Source organism: Anneissia japonica, unplaced genomic scaffold, assembly GCF_011630105.1.
Source record: "Anneissia japonica isolate Jap-2015-1 unplaced genomic scaffold, ASM1163010v1 scaffold3330_len11482_cov98, whole genome shotgun sequence".
Classification (NCBI taxonomy): domain Eukaryota; kingdom Metazoa; phylum Echinodermata; class Crinoidea; order Comatulida; family Comatulidae; genus Anneissia; species Anneissia japonica.
The window spans coordinates 1-5,371 of NW_022735035.1; the positions used below are offsets into that span (position 1 = coordinate 1).

The window sequence follows — 5,371 nt, forward strand, 5'->3', positions numbered from 1 at the left end:
TTGTTTGGTTCTTTAAAGCTGTTTAACTATTTTGTACATGATTAGAATGGCCTTGTATAAATATACTTCATCGTTTTATTGATGAAGTATATAATTTACACAACGTCATTCAAATCATATGACGTTGTGTAAATATACTTCATGAATAGGTTTTAGTTTCATATCGCTGAAAATAGTGCAGATGATTGTTCAGTTGGCTTTTAATATTTTTTTAATGTTTCAATAACCACAACTAGTTTCTTAACATGTACTCAACCGCAATCTACATCATTTCTGGTCCGCTTCACTGCCAGAGGGCTTTCCAAATCTTTTTTCAGCAGGTCATGAAAAAGTTCAGTATTCTTTAAATTAATTCAAGGCTATTACCTTCATTTACATATAGATTTACGTAAGCTTTGTACCAGAGTACGATGCACTACAAATACTTTCGGAACATACTGTAGGGCCTGAATTTTGTGTAGGTGAATAAATTGTTTGGAAGCGAAGTATGGCGGTTTGAAAGTTGGTGAATTCATATACGTTTCTCGTAGAATGGCCTTCAAAAAATGACTAAATTTAATGGTTTAGAGTTGAAATATTGAACACAAACTTCAAAAATAGTAAGATTAATGGTAATACATTATATTTATGATATAATCACATTTTGCTCAAATTACATGTTATACTCTCTATTTTACTCCATAAACACTCTATAAACAATCTAAAAAGAAAACTTTTTTAGAGATAAACATTTACATAGCGTTTGTATACATTTTATATATACTTTCTTCAGATGAAACCTTTTTTACAGATTATAAATGTTTTTATAGAGTATATATATATATATATATATATATATATTTTTTTTTTCTATAGACTATTAAGAGTTACAGTTTTTAAAATGACTCTTGGTTTAGAATATTATATAGTTCTACAGAATATACTATATAAAATATATTTATTTTCAAATTTCATATATGTTATACTCTAGAGAGGTTTTATATGTTCCTATAGAGATATAGGCCTAGTCCCTATACAATTTTTATAGTACGTTAAAAAACATACAGGTAAAGGCCTACAATTTTTTTATAGAATAAATATAGAAATTATATAGTTAGTTTTATTACAGAGAACTTGTCATATAGTTTGTATAGAATATTCTATAGAATTTCTGAATATGCAAGATGTAAACATGTTGATAGGACTATACTGGTCAGACACGAATGTGTCAATAAATGAAATTGAATTGAATGAAACAAAAAAAAGTTAAGATCATAGAATTTACATTAAATATGTGTATATAGAATGTTATAGAATTCTATAGAAACTAGTTCCTCTATAAAACAATTTTATAGAATATATTAATTTCTATAGAAATTGATTAATCTCTATATAAGGTCTATATAGTTCTATAGATTTTTTTCTGTAAGGGTACTATTTAAGCCTTTGAAACCTCTAAATTATCATATTTTTGGGAGGTTTTCTCTGCTTCCCTATTCTGCTGAAATAATAATAAAAAAAATTATATTATGAAAGTCCTGGCAGTATAATTACCATTACATAGCCAAAGTCTAGGTCACGGTGTATAATAAAACATACAACTTTAAAACACAAGTTTAACAAGCTACAATAACAGGTGTTGTCATTTAATCTGTTCAGCCAACCACAGATAATCTCAAATTACTTAATTTGATTGGTCACTTTATCCATGTTTATCACTGAAGGCCATGGAAATTAACAAAGGTGCTTTTTTGAATGTTATCACTGAAATTTGTTAGTGGTTTTAGAGCTCTTTTTCAGTGCACATTCATGATGATGAAACAGGCAGTTTAACCATATTTTCTGAAGCATTTCAGTAGTACTAATAGGTAAGAATTGTTTTTCTATTATTATTCATTTAATGTTGTTTAAATTAGCGTATTAGACTTAGTATAATACGCCTTTTAAGTCAAAAATTGGATTTGTTTGGATTAGATTGGATCTTTAGGCATAGGAGCCTAGCTAAGGGATAACAAGCATATGCTATGACCTAGGCCTATTATTAAGAAAAGACATAACTGATGATGTTCTAAGGAGGGCTAAGCTCAGTCTGCCCTATAATTTAAGTATTGGAGGGTGGTAAATTGGGCCGTGTTCTCACTTATTTATTATTGTAAAATCCATGATATGATTTTTAAAATAATTTTTAGGGGTGGCCTATGCCTCTATAGGCTAGGCCTATGCTACTGTTATTATAATCATTATTACCAAAACTCCCTCATATTTACAACAATTTGCATTGATCTGTTAAATGCTTCTATTTCTGTGAACAAATTAAGATTTCTTTCGGTAAATTAATGTTGCAGAACAGAATAAACATTATTTTTTTTTTCTCAATTTCCAATTCACGGCAGCAGGTGAGCTAACTGGTGAAAAATAAAATTTTATTTTAAATCTTCATCTTCGTCGAACAGTGGGTTTGCAAACCAAAATATCAAAAAAGTATCGCCTAATCATTATATGTTGACTTTCTTTCAGAATTTGTTGGTAAAGGAATTTTTTTTTCTTTAAGTGAAAACTCATGAAGTAAGAAGGCGTTAATTTTGTTTAAAGCATTATTGCGGCAGTCGGAGAAACAGGAAATTACCTGACTTTCAAAGGTGAATAATTTTTTTTTTAATTTTCAAGTTTTTTAACACTTTAAATATAGGAACTCACTAGTACTAATGGTGGATGTTATCAACTAATCAATAATGTGTATGTATGGCCTACTCCATAATTGATATTAACATATTGCACAGTATTTTAATGTTTTTAAAACTAAAAAAAATGGATGGAACAACTAATTCACAAACTAATGATTAAGAAGTGTGCTAGTCTCTTATTTCATCTACCGCATATCGTACTCTTATTTTAATACATGTCGAAGGAAAATACAAAATTTAAAATGTGGGTAGAAAATTTTAAGATACATTTTCAATAAACGGCAAAATTTGCTGAATTATTATGATTTAAAATGTTTAAACAATTAGAGCATTATTCATATTCCAACTGACAGTTCGTGTTTATTTTGCCCTGCCCCTCAATTTTTATTTTGACCTAGTGTATGTATTTTTATGATTTTTCATGACTCACTTTAAAAAAAAAAAAAAGAAAAAGGGTTTCAAAATGCACAGGACAACTGCATGTATCACTTTGCTCTGATTTAAAGAATTGTTTTGTTATATCTTTCAGCATGTGAAGCAAGGGTGAAAATCCGAAGTCATCATGATTCAATATTTCAAACCTAGTTTGGTCACTCTGCAGAATTCACAATGGAATCTTTCAGCAAGATTTCCAATTTGCTTTGCTACCATTGGACAAGAAAAAGCACGGATAGAGACAGCTCATACAGAAAATTGCTGGTTTATACACAACTGTAACGCGACAGATTTTTGAACAGGGTTTTGTATAATAAACTCCAGTTGAGGCTTTAATATAAATTACAGAAAAAAAAACTGATTTGAAGACTGTAAAGCATTTAGGTACCGCTGGAATTTGAAGTATGTGCATCAGTAAGGCTTAAGACGAACAATATTATGTGAAGGGATATGCAAGTCATCGAGACCCTAGGGATTAATATCCCTACCCCATGATGCATAGTTGATGATTTAATTAAAGAAATCATGGTTTGTATATCTTGAACTCAGTGTATTTTGTATGTCTGCAGGAGCTGTTTAAGCCATTATTATGTTTCCATCCAGTAGCCACTTTAGCTCGAAATCAAATGCATCAATCATTCAATACTGCTTGTGCATGCAAACAAAATTGTGGGAATGGAACCAACGGATGTCAACAACCAGCTAACCAATCAATAACAATTTACTAAGCAACCATTGCTTGCATTAACATTAACAAACAGTATATACTGTATTTACAAAAATAAGAAATTTATATGAATCTGTTATAAATCATTATCTATAGCTTTCTTATAAGAATCTTATGAGACAACTAAAGCATTCACAGAGGATTCCTGCAAGACACCTATACGATTCCTTTAGGAAATCTATAGGATAATAAAGATAATACTTATAGGATTCCTATATAATTCTTATAAGACACCCATACGAATCCTATGGAAACCATATAGGATTCTTATGCGATATCTATAGGGACCCTGTATTATTCATATAAGACTTCTATAAGATTCTTTTAGGAAATCTATAGGATTTCTTTAAGATATCTTTAGGATTACTAAAATAGTTCTATAGGATTCTTATAAGACGCCTATATGATTCCAAAAAGAAATCTAAAATTCCAATAAAATATCTATAAGATTCCTTAAAATATCTACAGGATTCCTATATAATTTATATAAGACTCCTATAAGATTTCTATAAGGTATCTATAACCTTCCTATATCATTCATATAAGACTCCTATAAGATTCCAATAAGATATCTATAAGATTCCTATAGATTTCATATAAGAAACCCATAAGATTCCTATAAGGTTCCTTTAGAAAATCTATAAGATTCCTTTAGGCATTCTATAGGATTCCTAAAGGATAACAATAAGATTCCTATTTGTTCCATTAAAAAATCTTGCAGTTTTCCTATAAGATTTCATTAAGAATCTTATAGGAAACATATTAAAATTCCTATAGGATACTTATACGACTCCTGTATAATTCTCAAAGGATATCTATTGAAATAATCCTATAGGATCCTATACATGTGACGAAAAATCTATAAGATTCCTATAGGATTTTCTCTTATAGGATCGTATAGGACATTTTTGTAAGGGTACTGATCGAATCATCCGTGACTTCTGTCAACAAGCACATGTTAGGGAAGCAATTTTTTTTCTGTAGGTTGGTTTAGTTTAGCATGTTGCAAGGTCTAAAGGTAGTAAGACAATTACTACGCAAATCACGTGCAAAAAGAAATTAATGTTGGTGGCGATCTTCACATCTTGTTCCCGGTGCTCAAGAAAAAAAAAAAACCCGATCGTTTTTCGTCGATTATAGGCCTTTTTAAGTCGATTTTAAAATAAAATTTGTATTAGTTTTTGAAATAGATTCATGAGGCCTATGTACTAACTTCCTAGACTAGTCTAGGCTAGCTAGTGGCCTACTGCTAGTAGACAAGACATATTTAATTTGTCTTTTGATGCTTTTGCTATCGGTTTCATTAAGAAGTAATACTAGGCCAAGGCTAGTCCTTTTTCATGCAGGAGCTCGAACCGACCAGCCTCCATATTTGCTTATCGTCGACTTGCTGATCTGTGGCGCGGTAAGGGTCAATCTCTTTCGTCGTAGAGATCGCTGTCCCCTTTGCACATCACGCGACAGGGCAAAATAAGTATTATTTTTCAGGAGAATAGTACTTTCTACTGCCCGCTTCTTAACCAATCAGATGCCTAGCATCTATGTA

At 30.5% G+C, this 5,371-nt stretch overlaps 1 long non-coding RNA gene across 1 annotated transcript; it reads left to right on the top strand.

Moving 5' to 3' along the window:
• Nucleotides 1-1,474: 1,474 nt before the first annotated feature.
• On the top strand, nt 1,475-5,365 carry LOC117116521. The gene is made up of 3 exons (XR_004446770.1): nt 1,475-1,847; nt 2,497-2,618; nt 3,193-5,365. It is a non-coding gene; the product is annotated as an uncharacterized LOC117116521 (long non-coding RNA).
• Nucleotides 5,366-5,371: the final 6 nt, after the last annotated feature.